The sequence below is a fragment of the Pistacia vera genome, unplaced genomic scaffold (assembly GCF_008641045.1).
Source record: "Pistacia vera cultivar Batoury unplaced genomic scaffold, PisVer_v2 Contig691, whole genome shotgun sequence".
In the NCBI taxonomy this organism is placed as follows: domain Eukaryota; kingdom Viridiplantae; phylum Streptophyta; class Magnoliopsida; order Sapindales; family Anacardiaceae; genus Pistacia; species Pistacia vera.
The window spans coordinates 676,691-694,694 of NW_022196547.1; the positions used below are offsets into that span (position 1 = coordinate 676,691).

The following is an 18,004-nucleotide window of genomic DNA, read 5'->3' on the forward strand; positions in this document are numbered from 1 at the left end:
GGATTTGGTCAGGGTTGGCTTCTATCCCACGTTGAGTCACCATGTATCCCAAGAATTTTCCTGACGAGACCCCGAACAAACACTTGATTAGGTTTAGCTTCATATTGTATTTTCTTTGGACGACGAATGCTTGGCTAAGGTGGTTGAGGTGCTGCTCGGCCATAAGGGACTTGATGAACATGTCGTCAATGTATACTTCCATGGTGTCTCCAAGGTGTTCGTCAAACATTATGTTGACCAGCCGCTGGTAGGTGGCCCCAGCGTTCTTAAGACCAAAAGGCATTACTTTATAGTAATAGGTTCCCTTCTTTGTGATGAAAGCTATCTTTTCCTGGTCGTCTGGGTGTATCAAAATCTTGTTGTACCCTGAGAAGGCATCCATAAAACTGAAGAGTTCGTGACGTGCTGCCACATCGACCATCATGTTGATATGCGGGAGTGGGAAGGAGTCCTTGGGACATGCCTTGTTCAAATCTGTGAAGTATATGCAGACCCTCCATTTTCTGTTCTTTTCCTTCACGACCACCACGTTTGCTAGCCAGTCAGGATAATGGACTTCTTTGATCAATCTGTTACTGAGCAGCTTGTCAATTTCTTCATTGATGACCCGGTTGCGTTCTGGAGCAAACTTTCTTCGCCTCTGTTTCACTGGAGGGTGATCTGGATCTACATGAAGGTGGTGGATGATTGCCTCGAGGTTGATGCCTGTCATGTCCGCATGGGACCAAGCGAAGCAATCCTGATTTTACTTAAGAAAGTCTATAAGTCGTTCTCTTATCTCGGGCTTGAGGCGAAAGCCTATCTGGGTCTTTTGGTCAGGGTGGTCTGAATGTATCTGCACATCATCCAACTCTTCCATTGATAGTTGATCTGGCTCAGTCGAAAGGGTTGGATGGGATTGTAGTTGCTATAAAGCATGACCTTTGCCTTTGAAGGCGCTCTTGTAGCAATCTTTGTAGGCTTTAGGATTTCCCTTGATTTCTCTTACTCCACACTTTGTTGGAAACCTGATAGTTTGATGGAATGTGGATGGGACAGCTCGCATGTTGTGGATCCAAGGTCGACCGAAGATGACGTTGTATGGTGAGGGGCAATCAAGTACTAGGAAAATGGTTTGCTTGCTGATTCCACTGGCGTAGACATGCAAGGCGATTTCACCGATGGTGTATTTCTGCTCAAAACTGAACCTGACCAGGATGGTTGGGCGTTTGCTGATGTTTGATTCATCCAGTCCCATGGCTTTCATTGCTTCAAGGAAGATGATGTTTGCCGAGGATCCCCCGTTTACGAATACTCTCTTGACCAGGATGTTGGCGATCTGGAGGGAGATGACCAGAGCATCGTGATGAGAGACGGCTAAGGTGATTGGCTCATCATCTTCAAATTGAATGATCTGGTTAGTATGCACCCGAGTGGATGGATGGATGGACCAAACTTCTAGGTGATGGTTGGCTCGCGCATAGCGCTTGGTAGAGGAATAACTCACGCCACTGATTTTTGACCCTCCAAAGAAAATGAAGCAGAACCCCTTCAGTGTCGGTTCCCGTGGAGGGGAGATGTTTCTTTCGAGCTTCTCTGGTCAATTTTACTCTTCCTTTTGATTGTCAACAGGTCTCGGAGATGTCCCCACTTCAATAGTGTTATAACTTCCAATCTTAGGGCGATGCAATTGACAGTGTTATGACCATGATCGTCGTGAAATTCGCACCACTTGGTCGTGTTCCTCTTTGAGTTAGGATTGAGCTTTGCTGACAATTTTACGGTAGGTCTCATCCCTTTCATGATTGCCACGACCTGAGCTAGTTCAACGTTGAGGTTGTACTCTGGAATCTTGAATTGGTTTGATCTTAATGGCCTATCTGCGACTCTAGTTGGCTGGCGATCATACGATTTTTTTATTCTGCTTGAATTGCGGGGAAGAGGTTGATAACGGGGCTCAAATAATTTGGACTCTGGCCTTCTTTCACTCCGCCTTTGGTGAAGATCATCATATCTAGCATGCCTTATTTGATTCACCTCGTCTTCCTCCCATCTGATCTGGATCACTACTCTGGCTAGAGTGTCTTCCATTGTGGTGCAGCCAAGTTTTGTCAAGTCTTTGTATAGCTCTCCATTTGGGAGAAGACCCTTTCTGAAAGCATCTACCGCTGTCTCTGGATTACAGGATGGGATGGAGATTTTTTCTTTATTGAATCTACTAATGTACTCTCTTAGTGCCCCCTCCCCCCCCCCCCCCAACCCTCCCTTCTTTTGGTAGACTCTGTATAGGTCGGCTGACAGCTTCTCGAGTTTCTTGCTGCTGGCGAATTGTTCAACAAAGGTTTTGGTGAGCTAGGCGAATGAGTTGATTGAGTTGTTTGAGAGGTTAGTGTACCATTGAAGGGTTGGTCCAGAGAGGCTGGAGCCGAAGCTTTTACACATGCAGGCTTTCCTTAACGTTCGAGGTATTGAAGCGACGAACATCCGCTGCTAGTATAAGGCTAAGTGGTCATCCGGGTTGGTTGTGCCATCGTAAGGCTTTATGTTGGGGATGGTGAATTTGTGTGGCATCTCGGCTAGTGCAATTGCATCCACAAAGGGTGAATTGACATAGTTGTGAGGTTGACTCTTTTTGGTTGGGATTGGCACTCCAGGTATACGCCTAATCATTGCCTTTATGTCGGTTAATCTTCTGGCCAATATTTGCTCCATAGGTGAGGCGGAGGCCACTAGTTCAGCTTGGTTAGCTTGGTTCATCATATGACTTGTACTCAGCATGTTTTGTTGGGTTAAGTCATGTAGGGTAGTTTGGTGAATCGCTCCATCGTGTGCGGCTTGGTAATTTGGATCTCTATTCATTCCCTCGGGTTAGGTGGTTCCCACTGTGACTGATCGGCCTGTATGGATGGTGAGAGGGGTTATTTAGGAGTCACTCAGTCCGTGGGGATGAATGGACTCGAGCAGGGTGGATTGAAGGTGAGGGAGCCCGCTCGACCCGCTAGGGTGAGTCGAGCCGAGTACGGTTTGGGTAGGAATGATTGATTGGAGATAAGGCAGGATGGCAAGGATGGGTGGCTCTTATCACGGTGGGCTTTCTGTTATTTAGATGTCTTGATCTCGTGCTTGGAGTGGATCGACCGAAAGTGGCTCTATTGGCAGTCCTTGCTCAATTGGATTCTAGGTTGAATCGTCCACTAGTGTTGAATAGAGTTGACGCGATCTAGTATCTGAGGCGGTCAGTCTATGATCTAGAGTCTGGAGAGGCTGCATGGACGGAATCGATGTGCAAAAATGATTGGGTTGTACCTAACAAGGCTGAAGCTTAAGTTCATAAAATTGACTCACCTTTTCTTTCAGGGACTGGTTTTTGGCCCGAATGGAGGCGTTTTCGGTCCAGATGGTGGCGTTCTCGGCTTCCAGTGTTGCCACCTTGTCTGAGTGCTGTTGCATAAAGGGCAGTCAGTGTTTCGAGTCTAGCCTCGAGACCAGGATTGGTGTTATCTGAATTTTCAGCCATAGAGAGTTTCCTTGCAAAGCAGGGCTTGAAAGATGAATGATTGTCAGAGGCCCTACAGTGGGCGTCAAACTATAGATGCAATAAATCTACTGATATGGAAATAGGGTATGATCCTGTGAGGTTAAGGCCACTAGCAATCTATTGTACCTGCACACGCAAGCAAACAAGCGTGAAGCGAACATAAAACACCGGGGTGGTGTTTGCCATAGGCACTCCGATGCTCAAGTCAACAAGGCTGAATGAGGCTAATTTAGTGAGGGTTAGGGAAAGAGAAGGTTACCAAAAGTCTAATTGGAGACTATAACTACAGTTGCGATGCAAAGTTCTCAAGAGTGAGAACTACGGGGTTAGAAGGTGTAATCTTTTGTGCTAGTGAGAGGGCTGGCCTCTTGTTTAAATAGTAGTTGTAGGATCTTTGAGTCTTAATAAGATTGTGAGTCCTTAGGAGTTGAGGTTTTGTCAAAAAGGAGAGCCTTTGACTCCCTTACCTTAGTGGGAAAGGGAGTCCCAACGAGTCTAAGATACGGATCATAGACGAATTAGGATAGTAATGGATCTCTTTGATAGAGTTCGGATATTGTCGGAGTAAATAGGCAACCTTGGGCTCCAAGTAAACCCGAAGTCTAGTAGGCGGTCTAGGATCAAAGGACTTGGGCCCAGACAAGCTGATGATGAAGCCTAAACGAATTAGGGCCTTTGTTGATTGGGCCCAAGCAGTGAGCAATAGGGTAGGTGTACTGGGCGGACCTAATATGTAAACTCTGTTGCGAGCCCAATCGGAATTGGGCCATGGCTCTGAGCTTTGTTGAAGGTGTTTTCGTCTTTGGGCCTATTGGGGCCAAGGACATTTTTTGGCCCTAACAATGATGATGGTCATTACATTAACATTTCTTAAACTAATTGTTATACCAAAAGTATGGTAATATTTTTGGAAGTAGTATATAGTTTATAAACTCAATCCATATTTCCCAAACAAAACATGAAATCAAAGGTTAAAATTATATGCAACAAATTTAGTAAGATGAATATTACTAAAATAATAAAGTTACAGTAACAAAATCGTTTTCTAATTTTCTCTTGAGCCCTCAAATTCCAACTCAAAAAACAGAGACATAACCTTTAGGGGGCATTTGGTTGGGGGTTATGTGAGATTACTAGGGTTAAGTCATCTTATATTACTTGATTATCATGTTTGGTTGTCAAGTAATATAAGATTCCGGTAATCTTCAAATACCAATAGTGGTTACTGTTGGTAATATTGGAGCTAATATTTTCTTAGGTATTGTAAGATTACTGATAATCCGTGGATTATACAATTTTCTTTAGTCTTTTTATTCGGATTTCAAGTACTTTGTGGTGCATTTTGACCTGAATTGTTGTTTAATTCTTTACATTTTGTGTTTCAGGTTAAAATGGACAATTTATGCAACTAAGGACAAAATTGGAAGTTTTTGACTCAAAAGTTAGCGGATCTCAGAAGTTAGGAGAGTTCTGAAGCAGGATAAAGCACGATAAGGCTTGTTCCAAAGGGAGAGCATCGAGAATCGAAGAAGCAAGCAGAGTGGCAGTTCTGTAATTTCAGAACTCATCAAATAGCTTCGCCCCGGTGAAGATTTGTCCTTCGCTGCAGTGAAGTACGCCAGACACGCTCCAGATCTGTTTCTTTCTTCGCCGAGGCGACGGTCAATATTTGTAGTTTTGTTAAACGCACAGTTTTATTTTGTGCATGTTTTTGGGCAAGGTATAAAAGGAAAACTAAGCCTTTTGTCCAAGAGTCTTCGTTTTTAGGTTAAACAGCTTTTACATATTCTTTGGATGAGTTTTTGATTCGATTTTGGATTGTAACAAGGGTGAAGATTCGATTCTAACTAAGGGATTCATCTTTTGGGGAGATTTCTTATCTTTTATCTCAGTTTCATTATGTTGAACTTGATTATTTCTGTTTTTCGTTTTTGTATTGTTAATTTAGCTATGAACTAACCATTTTTGGGTTAGGGTTTTGATTGTAGTTTGGATTTTAATGGGTTAAGTGTTTGATTGTTTTACTTTCATATGAGTATGCTTTGGTTGTGTGTTTACTCTGAGTTTTAATGGATATTGTGATGAACATGATGAGATTGAGAAATGAGTCATGTTATGCTTCTTGGGTAATCACCATTATAATATTGGATGCTAGAGATAGATTCAAGAATTAATGAAATCATTGTAGGATTCTTTTGCTTAATGAGTTCGGAATTGTTAACCTTCAAATTGTTGGGTGCGGAAGGTTAATAAGGATGAATAGGAAAACATAGCCCGAGAGGGTATGTTTAACATCTTAGTGAGTTCGATTTACAACCATTGCGTATGAATGTGATTGTAGTGTAATTTTTAGGTTTAACCCATAAAATCCAAATGAAGTCAAAACCCTACCTATTTTACTTGAATTGATTATCCGTGTTTTAATATTGCACTCTTAGTTAAATTTTAGTTTAAAATTTATTGTTAAGTTTAATTGCAATTAGCTCCCATCAATCCAAAGAAGTCGTTTGCTTCAACTTGATAACATTAGTAGACTTAGTGCTTAGCTAACAATCCTCGTGGGAACGATACTTTACTCATCATTTTATTACTTGTGCGATTAGTATACTTGCTACATATTGCATATTGTAGGAAACACGCATCAATTACTTGGGTAATCTTTTTTTTGTTACAATTCTATCCCTTATTAATAAAATTTTAGGACAATAATGCCCTTATTTTTAAATTTATTTACATTAATCTTGCTTTTACCATTTCACCCCAATTAATTAACTTTTTGGACAAAATTACCCTTGAAATCAAAACAAATTTCAGCTTACCCAAGCCATTGCCCCTATCCACCTGCTGCCGCCTGTCGCCAGCCAAACCACTGCCGGCCGCACAGGAAGTTTTCGGAAGTCACTTGGAGTCACCGTGAGCAGCCCACTGTGATCGGGAGGCCCCGATATGGACCCTTTTTGCCATATTGATGGCCAAAAAGACCATATCGGGAGCAGATCTGGCCGAAAATGACTAGATCTATTTTGGTCATTTCCACCAGATGATTAACGGCCAGACATGGCCAGATCCATGGCCGTTAACGGCCATATCTAACCGATAAAGGCCAAGGATCTGGCCAATAAAGGCCAACGATCTAGTTGTTAACGGCCAAATCTGATCCCGATATGGCCTTTTTGACCATCAATAAGGTCAAAAACGGCCATATTGGAGCCTCCCGATCATGGTGGGCTACTCACGGTGACTTCTGGCAGTAGTTTGCGGTGGCGGCAGGGTGGTAGGGGTGAATTTGTTATAAATTAAAGTTTTATATAAGCGAGGGTGTTTACCAACATTCCTTGATCCAAATGCACCCTTACCTATTTCAAGACCATCTCGTCATTTAGTCCTCTCATGAACTCAAATGCTTCACACTTCCACTCTAAATCCAACTCTTTTAACACTAAAACTGCTAAAAGATTACAGTAGAACCTGTTTAACTCCACAACTCTTGCATTAGCTTCCAAGATGGGAGTGTTAACAGAGTCATGGTGCATCTGCAAAGTTGTCTCCAAAACTGAGAGAATGAAAGCTGCCATTTTCATCGGAAATGGGATATCAGGTTGATAATCCAAGGATTATACTGTTTTATTTAGACTTTTTAATCGGATTTTAGATACTTCTTAGTTCGTTTATGCCTGAATTGCTACTTAATTTCACATATTTTCTATTTCAGGCCAAAACGTGTATTTTGAGCGAATAATGAGCCGATTGGAGTTTCTAGACCCAGAAGCAAGCGAATCTCAGAATTTGGGAAAGTTCTGAAGTAGAGTTGAAGCACTATGAAGTTTGTTCCCATGGCAAAGCATCGAAGATCGAAAATTCAAGCAAGGAAGCAAGCAGAGGGCAATTCTGTAAATTCAGAATTTTCCAGGAATGTTCATCGCAACGAAGTTTGTTCTTCACCGCGGCAAAAGAAGCTAGGCACGAGATTCATTTTAGTTCGTCGCTGCGGCGAAATTCTTTCTTCGCCGCGGCGAAGTCTGCGAAATTTTATTTTCTCCAAAACGCACGGTTTTATTTTAGGAAAGTCTTAGGTTTTTCGGCAAACTATTTAAGAAAAACTTTGCCATTTTGGTGGGGGTTCGTCTGGGTAGCCTGATTTTCGTCTCTTGAGAGTAGCTATGACATTTTTGTAGAGAAAGTGAGAAAATTTGAGATTTAATCTTGTGGATTCTTCAACTAAGGGAGATCTCTACTCTTTTCTCTTTGTTTCAATATGTTAACTGCTGTGTTTACTGTTTTTCTTGCTATTTGTGTTAATTTAGTTGTGAACTAACCCATTTTGGGTTAGGGTTTTGATGTGATTCAGATTTCTATGGATTAATCAATTGATTATCGTTGCTTTTATATTCTATTGCACAGATTGTGTGGTTATTCTGATTTTTATTGATTTTATTTGTTGAACATGATGAGATTGCGAAATGAATCATGTTGAGCTTCTTGGGTAATCATCATTGTTATTTTGAATGCTAGAGATAGATTTGAGAAACAATGAAATCAATCTAGGATTCCATTAGCTTAAGAACTTAGATTTGTTAATCTTCAAATTGTTGGGTGTGGAAGATTAATAGGGAAAAGTAGGAATTCATAGCCTGAGAAAGTATGTCTGACAACTTTGAGAATTCGATTTATAATCCGTGCATGTGAGTGTAGAAATAACATAATCCGTAGAATTAATCCATAGAATCCGAATGAAGTCAAACCGTAACTATTTGATTACATTGATATTACTCTTGTGTTAAATCTTGCTTTCATAATTTAGTTGTTTTTACACTTAGTAAATTTTGCTTTCAGTTAAGTTTAATCTCTCCCATAAATCCAAACAATTTTCGGTTTTTCCAACTTGAAAACAAATAGGAAATTCAGTGTTTAGCAACCAATCCTTGTGGGGACGATACTCACTAATCACTTTATCACTTTGTGCGACCAGTGCACTTGCTATATTTGTATGTTGTACTAACAACGCAAGTACCGGTTTATTTATCCACCGGAATCTTCTTTAGACTACTCATGTCAATCTTCCTTCTGTCGCTGTTGCTGAGACTGTCGACTGCCGCTCCAAAAATTGCCGACATCACATGCTGGCAAGAATTGATGGAATCTCACTTTCCACTTCACCCTCTCCATCTGTTGTACCCTCCACACTTTCCTGCAAAACACAATATCAAACATTATGAATAATCAGCTAAAAACAGAAACCTCAATAACGAACTGATTTTCAATATAATAATATTAATAAGAGATTCAATATCGTTTTTTAAGTCACTGGGGTCTTACCAAGAAGTAGAATTTGTTGCATCGAATGGAAATCCATTCTCTTGACTGCTGAACCCTGATTTAGAGTCATAACAACAGCCTTGGGTAAGTCATCAGTAGAGTAAGAACTCTGACCGTGACTCTTTTTGGTGTATGCAACATGGAGGATATTTACTGACAGATTATTGACCTCAATCATTTAATAGAATGTTATTTTAATTATTGATGTTTTTGGTGTGATAAAATATAATTACCAAATAAGTTTGTCAATAATTTATAGTTTTTTTATGAATTGTTATTAAATTTAATGCGATAGTATTGATATAAATAGAGTTAAGTTGCACGGGTATGTTTTACTTTGTTATATTTCAAATACTTTTAGATATTACAACTACTATATAATATATCTGAATAATATTAAGTAAAAATGTCTTGAAATTTATAGCATTTACATTAAAGAATGATTATATTAATCCTATGTATAATTTTGAATGATATTATGACGAAAAAAACTTCAAAAGATAACTCTTTTATTTTCCGTAAGAGTGACTAAATTGTTAATTTTTTATAAAAGGAAAAGTTTTAAAAACATTAATTAGAAAATTATATTAAAATATTATAAAATGTAAATATAAATTTTTGACCTAAAAATATTTGAAATATAACAAAGTAAAACATAACTTAAAACATATTTGAAACATAACAAAGTAAAACATATTTGAAATATAACAAGGTTAAACATATTCTCATATTGGCTTTTGAAGCTAAAACATGTAAAACTTTTCATTTCGGTATATAATGTTTGGTACAATGGTAGTGGATGTCTATACAAATCATCAAGATTGATGTTGTTTTCCACCTCCTAATTCAACATTCGAAATCCCCAAAAACTAAATGAAAGGAGCATTAGAAAGTTCAAACACTTGATGATGACCACGCATACCAACTTTCTCTAGCTCTTCAAATGCATTTATGGTCTCTATGTCAAACCCACCTGCAAATTGAAAATTCTGATTGTTGGTAAAAGAGATGATGAAAACGAAAGGATTTAACAATGTGTTTGAGTTTGAGTTTACCTGGTGTATTTTATAGGAAAAATCGAACTCCTTGGAGCATCAGACTCTCTTCTTGTTCTTGCGAACATTCGTTAATGAACTTCAACTCCTTGCTTATTCTTTTCATGTATTCCTTCGCAAGCCTCAGTGAACTTAGTTTCATCTGCTTACAGTCAACATTTCTTACTAATTTGAGTAGCTATAAAAAATTTCACATTATTGGTAAGACATTTATATCAGTTAAAATTTTCATGAATTGGTTTATAGTAAATTTAATTTGTAAGCTATGTGTTACCTACCTGGCCAATGAGTCCTGTATCAAACATCCATTCCCATGGGATCTGAAAATCCCTGTATCTTTTACTGCTGCTTTCTCTCATTCTTTCTGTGTTGTTAACACTTTTCTCCAACCTGCAAGTTCCATATTTATTCATGCAATAATATTAATTTATACTATCAAATTTCATCACTAAGTTACAGTAATTCTGTTTTTACATGCTCGCCTGTCTTGAAATGATTGCATCCTTCTTGTTGCCTGAGCCAAAGACTCTGTGTGGTTGTCCTCAAATGATGAAACCTCAGTTTCAAGGTTCTTCAAGTCTCTGTGATTGAAAGCAGCTTCTCTTAAAAAGCATCTGCTTTTCATTCTGGCCATTGTGGGAAGTGCTTCAAGACCGCCCTTTCATCAACCAAGGACGATAGTTCCCCATCTAGCCATTTAACAAATGTCTCCACATCTGATATCTCTGAAAAGCTTGCTGATTCCACCTCTTTGATCAAGAAATGTATGAACTCTTTTTGTTTTTTGACATCATATTTTATTTGTGTATCAATGTGCATATTGTCAAAGAAGGTAATCATATTTGCAAAACAAAAGAGAAAAACTCAATGAAACGATAAGATACTGTTACACTTATAGCTAAGAGATAGCTTGAGCGGTTCTCAATCTCTCCAATCATGTTCTTGCTACTGGTGTACCTCCACTTGAGTCATTCCACTGCTCCACTANCGTTTCAACTCCTTGCTTATTCTTTTCATGTATTCCTTCGCAAGCCTCAGTGAACTTAGTTTCATCTGCTTACAGTCAACATTTCTTACTAATTTGAGTAGCTATAAAAAATTTCACATTATTGGTAAGACATTTATATCAGTTAAAATGGTTTATAGTAAATTTAATTTGTAAGCTATGTGTTACCTACCTGGCCAATGAGTCCTGTATCAAACATCCATTCCCATGGGATCTGAAAATCCCTGTATCTTTTACTGCTGCTTTCTCTCATTCTTTCTGTGTTGTTAACACTTTTCTCCAACCTGCAAGTTCCATATTTATTCATGCAATAATATTAATTTATACTATCAAATTTCATCACTAAGTTACAGTAATTCAGTTTTTACATGCTCGCCTGTCTTGAAATGATTGCATCCTTCTTGTTGCCTGAGCCAAAGACTCTGTGTGGTTGTCCTCAAATGATGAAACCTCAGTTTCAAGGTTCTTCAAGTCTCTGTAATTGAAAGCAGCTTCTCTTAAAAAGCATCTGCTTTTCGTTCTGGCCATTGTGGGAAGTACTTCAAGACTGCCCTTTCATCAACCAAGGACGGACGATAGTTACCCATCTAGCCATTTAACAAATGTCTCCACATCTGATATCTCTGAAAAGCTTGCTGATTCCACCTCTCTGATCAAGAAATGTATGAACTCTTTTTGTTTTTTGACATCATATTTTATTTGTGTATCAATGTGCATATTGTCAAAGAAGGTAATCATATTTGCAAAACAAAAGAGAAAAACTCAATGAAACGATAAGATACTGTTACACTTATAGCTAAGAGATAGCTTGAGCGGTTCTCAATCTCTCCAATCATGTTCTTGCTACTGGTGTACCTCCACTTGAGTCATTCCACTGCTCCACTAAGTCAGCTTCATTGGCGCTGTTTTTTACAGAGAACATGAGCTGCATAATCCAGAAATCAAGTCACAATCCACTCTTGGCATAAATAATAAATCAACAATCACAAAATCCAGGAAATTCATCAATTTAGTATCCCGTTTGAGGTAACAAAAATCATGCTCAGATTAAGAAAAATAGCAAATACAAAATCAATTTAGTATCTCGTTTGCATCTCACCTCCATGCCAAAAAAGATCTTTGAAAAATCAAGGAAGAATTCAACTACACTTTCAATATATATTATACATAGCCAGAAGAATAATCCATTGCTGTGATCCAAAACATTCTTTTTATGTAAAACATGATAAAAGACAGCCAACATTAAGTCAATTGGAAATTAAAAAATTGCACGACATGGCATCTCTAATGTAACTCAATTGTGTCTGTGTCTTAAACTGCGAATTGCAACGCTTAAACTTACCTTAACTGAGATCATCAGCACCATAATAGCAGCTTGTAGTAAGATAGCATTCCTCCGTTGGCATACGTACAAACACACAATAATGCACATAAGAAATGACGGCTTCGGAATATTACAAACTCTGGAACAGAATTATGTAAGACTCTTTATCAAGATTGCTTTATGTTTCTCCTAAAAAAGATTTGTGGAATATAGAAACATCTAGTTCCAGTACCATACTACAGCCAATTAAACAATAGCCTACAAACTTTGTTCAGCAGAAATTTAAAAAAAAAAAAAAAAATTAGTAAGGAAAATGCTAAAGATGAAGAAAAAAATTGCATAATGCACTTCTACATTCTGGATATTAAGATATCTTTCCACATCATAATTTAAAAACAATATATAGCACTAAAACAAGACGCTAATACTGTTAACACTGACCCTACAGCAAAGATATCCATAGATGGCTTTAAAGGAGCATCTTGTGCGACTTGCATCTCACCTCCATGCTCATAAAATCTCTGAAAAATCAAGGAAGAATTCAACTACACTGTCAATATATATTATACATAACCAGAAGAATAATCCATCATTGTAATCCAAAACATTCTTTTTATGTAAAACATGCTAAAAGACAGCCAGCATTAAGTCAAGTGGAAATACAAAAATTGCACGACATGGCATATCTAATGTAGCGCAACTTTGTCTCAGTCTTAAACTGTGAATTGCAGCACTTAAATGTACCTTAAATGAGATCATCATCACCATGATAGTAGCTTGCAGTAAGATATCATTCCTCCGTTGGCATACCTACAGACACACAATAATGCACATAAGAAATGAAGGCTTCTGAATATTACTGACTCTGGAACAGAAATCTGTAAGACTCTTAATCAAGATTGCTTTATGTTTCTCCTAAAAAAGATTTGTGGAATATAGAAACATCTAGTTCCAGTAACATACTACAGAATGAATAAGGAAAATGCTAAAGATGAAGAAGACAAAGAAAAAAATTGTATAATGCACTTCTACATTTTGGATATCAAGATATCTTTCCACATCATAATTTAAATACAATATATAGCACTAAGACAGAGACGCTAATACTGTCAACACTCCAACAGATTCTGACATAAGTAATTTCGTGTGCAACAGTGGCCTAAGGAGGCCCCATAAAAACTAAATATTATTCACTAATTTAGAGTCTTCGCAAACATTTCTATCAATCTCCATCTACNCACTTGAGTCATTCCACTGCTCCACTAAGCTTCATTTGCTATTTTTGAAAGAGAACATGAGCTGCATAATCCAGAAATCAAGTCACAATCCACTCTTGGCATAAATAATAAATCAACAATCATAAAATCCAGGAAATTCATCAATTTAGTATCCCGTTTGAGGTAATGAAAATCATGCTCAGATTAAGAAAAATAGCAAATACAAAATCAATTTAGTATCCTGTTTGCATCTCACCTTCATGCTAAAAAGATCTCTGAAAAATCAAGGAAGAATTCAACTACACTTTCAATATATATTTTACTTAGCCAGAATAATAATCCATCTCTGTAATCCAAAACATTCTTTTTATGTAAAACATGCTAAATTACAGCCAACATTAAGTCAAGTGGAAATTAAAAAACTGCACGACATGGCATCTCTAATGTAACTCAATTGTGTCTGTGTCTTAAACTGCGAATTGCAACGCTTAACTGTACCTTAACTGAGATCATCAGCATCATAATAGCAGCTTGCAGTAAGATATCATTCCTCCGTTGGCATACCTACAAACACACAATAATGCACATAAGAAATGACGGCTTCGGAATATTACAAACTCTGGAACAGAATTATGTAAGACTCTTAATCAAGATTGCTTTATGTTTCTCCTAAAAAAGATTTGTTGAATATAGAAACATCTAGTTCTACTACCATACTACAGCCAATCAAACAATAGCCTACAAACTTTGTTCAGCAGAAATTAAAAAAAAATGAGTAAGGAAAATGCTAAAGACGAAGAAGATGAAGAAAAAAATTGCATAATGCACTTCTACATTTTGGATATCAAGATATCTTTCCACATCATAATTTAAATACAATATATAGCTCTAAGACATTGACTCTAATACTTTTAACACTCACCCTACAGCAAAGATATCCATAGATGGCTTTAAAGGAGCATCTTGTGCGACTTGCATCTCACCTCCATGCTCATAAAATCTCTGAAAAATCAAGGAAGAATTCAACTCCACTGTCAATATATATTATACATAGCCAGAAGAATAATCCATCATTGTAATCCAAAACATTCTTTTTATGTAAAACATGCTAAAAGACAGCCAGCATTAGGTCAAGTGGAAATTCAAAAATTGCACGACATGGCATCTAATGTAACTCAACTGTGTCTCAGTCTTAAACTGCGAATTGCAGCACTTAAATGTACCTTAACTGAGATCATCAGCACCATGATAGCAGCTTGCAGTAAGATATCATTCCTCCGTTGGCATACCTATAGACACACAATAATGCACATAAGAAATGACGACTTCTGAATATTACTGACTCTGGAACAGAAATCTGTAAGACTCTTAATCAAGATTGCTTTATGTTTCTCCTAAAAAAGATTTGTGGAATATAGAAACATCTAGTTCCAGTACCACACTACAGACAATTAAACAATAGCCTACAAACTTTGTTCAGCAGAAATTAAAAAAAAATGAATAAGGAAAATGCTAAAGACGAAGAAGATGAAGAAAAAAAATGCATAATGCACTTCTACATTTTGGATATCCAAGATATCTTTCCACATCCTAATTTAACATACAATATATAGCACTAAGACAGAGCGCTAATACTGTCAGCACCCAAACAGATTCTAATAAGCAATTTCGTTGTGCAACCAGTGGCTAAGGAGGGCCCCAAAAAAACTAAATATTATTCACTAATTTAGAGTCTTCGCAAACATTTATCAATCTCCATATACCACATAATTAAAACAATATATAGCACTAAGACAGAGACGCTAATACTGTTAACACACCAAAGAATTCTAACATAAGCAATTTGTGTGCAACTGTGACCTAAGAGGCCCCATCAAAACTAAAAATATTCACTAATTTAGAGTCTTCGCAAACATTTCTATCAATCTCCATCTACCATTGGCCTATGGACACCGCCTTTAAGGAGTGGTCTGAGTGTGTAGTTAAAACATGGGCCTAGGTTAGGTATGAATAAACATTTAAGATTAAATAAAATAATAATAATAATAATAATAATAAGAGCAATAAAACAAAGACTCACTCACCTGATCTAAATAAAAATCCGAGTAGTGGCAAGAGGGCTTGCCTCACTTTGCGTTCTCTGGAGGTCATTGATAGATTAGATCGTAACCCTGAAACCCAGAATATACAAAGGTATCACATTCACTGCCATACAGTAAATGTTAATTTAATTTTAACATAGTATTAGATAACAACATAAAACGAAAACCCAATTGACACAATAGAAATAAATCAACTAAAAAAGCTGAAAAAGAAATTGAAATATTTAAATCTTTGTAAGAAGCAACAAAGAACCTGATCTAGCAAATACTAACTCAAAATATGGTCTCACCAGACAAGTTTTATGGCATTCCAAATATTCAAAGGTCAACACTTGGTCAATACATGTATGCCATTGATAGAAAATCTATACTACCCAAAAGGCCAAATCATGACATCAAGCAAAAGTGGCTGAACATTTTTATCATTCATCTTCCAGAATATCATAACATACGTTTGTATAATCAAACAAAAATGTATCCCTTATTGTTTCTCTCATTACACAGAGGTTACTCAAGAAAAAGTGTTGCAGGTTTTATAAATATACTAAGTTGCAGAACAGTAGAAACTGTAGTTTGAATGAACATAAGACAATAGCATAACAGCAAACACACAATCTGAGCAAAAACCTACAGCAACAACAAAGTTCACATATGAACATAGTAGTCACCTCTCCCTTCTTAATGTCAAAATGAACTTTATCTATACATTTCCAAGCTCGAAATAATCTTCTCATTTCCAAAAGCAGTAAAACAATGAATTATCAAATTGGCCTTTCAATATTATTCACCTTCATCCACAAAAACTCAGATCACTATGATCATTTAGAACCAGATTTATTGCTTAAAAAGCCCGTTGAAATTGTGCAAGGTAAAAAACATTTCTGACAAAAAAGTAATATAAAGTAATACAATATTTTTTCTCGCCTTACCCACTCCTGCAGTCATTGTTTGTAAAATTCAGAGCATAATAAACAAACTAAGAATTAAGGATATTCTCACTATCAGATTATATAATTTTCTTTACCATAATCAATACAAGAAAGAATCCACATAACCCTAATCTTTCAAATGAACTCAAAATACCTGATAACTAAAATAGCATAATCAAAAGAACAATAAAATATACGGAATACAGCAGAGCAATGAATTCGTACAAAATTTGAGGCAATAAATTAGACAATTACAAGCAAAACACATCAAATAATTCAGGTATGTTTCGCAAGTTCATACACGATAATAATCACAATGTTTCTGGTAAAAAATAGATTATTACCTTGTAAACGCACTCACCAGCACCCATGCAACAACGACAATTAACATATCAACATAGGATTGCACTAAAATATAATTGGGACAAAAAATAAAAAATAAAAGCTAAAGCTAATTTCTCCCAGGAATTCTATCTGGATATTTCTCTCTAATTCTTTCAGCCTCGGCACGTCTTTTTTCTGCAGACACAATCCGTATTAGTTACACAAGCGATCAAAAATAATTAACCAATCCATTAGAAGATTCTTGTAACAGAAAATAATCATCAACGACTTACGAAAATCATGCTCTATCTTGAAGGTACTTTTAGTCATCTTTGCCAATTGAACTGCAGAACAACTATGAAACTATCTTAATAAAAAGTAACAAAGTTTCAATCAACAACAAAACCGAGCAAAAATGTGTCAAATCAGATCAAGTTAAACAATAACGAAACCCTAATATCAAAATTCGAAAGGGAATAACAAAAAGAATCCAGAGCAATTACCAAACGCGCTGTTTGTCGCTAATAAACTTAAATAATTGATAATTCAATTTCTAGAAACTGAAAGACGAAATCCGATTATCGAATCAGTTGCGGAATTATCTTCGTTCTGCAACCAAGCAGACTAAGAAATAGAAAATGTAAGAAGATGAAATTAAAGAGACGATGGATTAAATTGAAAAGCAATGATATATAGCTTTGTCTTGCAGATGCCGGATGCTGAATAGGAATAGACTAACTTTATTTAGACCTTTGAATCTCGATACAATGTAGCTGTATAATTTTTATCAAAACATATTCAATATATCAAAATAAGTATTACAAAGGAAATAAGTATTACACCTTTGTAATACTTATTTTGATATATTGAATATGTATTAATAAAAATAAAAAAGTATTTTTATTAATTTTTAAATATAAAAAATATAATTTTTATTCAAATCTAATAGACTACTTAAATTGAATGAAGATGTTCTTTATTTTCAAAAAAGATACTTAATGGGAGAGAGAAATAATAAATAAAATATATAGAAAATTGTAATTTATTAATTAAAATTAGGATAGAGAATAAAATTTGACTCTGTAGATGTGGAGAGTCAAACTAACTCTTTAATTTATATTTTAAAGATAAAGAATTTGTTGGACTTTTATTTTTATGGATAAACTCGGTCATATAAAAAGTCTTTTAAAAATACTCTTAGAGGTGGAAAAGTG

General features: G+C 36.5%; 2 long non-coding RNA genes and 2 pseudogenes across 2 annotated transcripts; all 4 read right to left on the reverse strand.

Annotated features, from left to right (window-relative positions):
- Nucleotides 1-9,702: 9,702 nt before the first annotated feature.
- LOC116113827 lies at nucleotides 9,703-12,652 on the reverse strand (annotated as a pseudogene).
- Nucleotides 10,873-13,697, reverse strand: LOC116113828 (annotated as a pseudogene).
- A 257-nt stretch (nucleotides 13,698-13,954) lies between these two features.
- Nucleotides 13,955-15,579, reverse strand: LOC116113846. Its single transcript, XR_004125475.1, has 4 exons — nucleotides 15,520-15,579; nucleotides 14,659-14,724; nucleotides 14,358-14,437; nucleotides 13,955-13,999 (listed from the first exon to the last, which is right to left on the reverse strand). It is a non-coding gene; the product is annotated as an uncharacterized LOC116113846 (long non-coding RNA).
- Nucleotides 15,580-16,839: 1,260 nt separating this feature from the next.
- LOC116113796 lies at nucleotides 16,840-17,549 on the reverse strand. The gene is made up of 3 exons (XR_004125468.1): nucleotides 17,294-17,549; nucleotides 17,084-17,134; nucleotides 16,840-16,985 (listed from the first exon to the last, which is right to left on the reverse strand). It is a non-coding gene; the product is annotated as an uncharacterized LOC116113796 (long non-coding RNA).
- Between the last annotated feature and the right edge of the window lie 455 nt (nucleotides 17,550-18,004).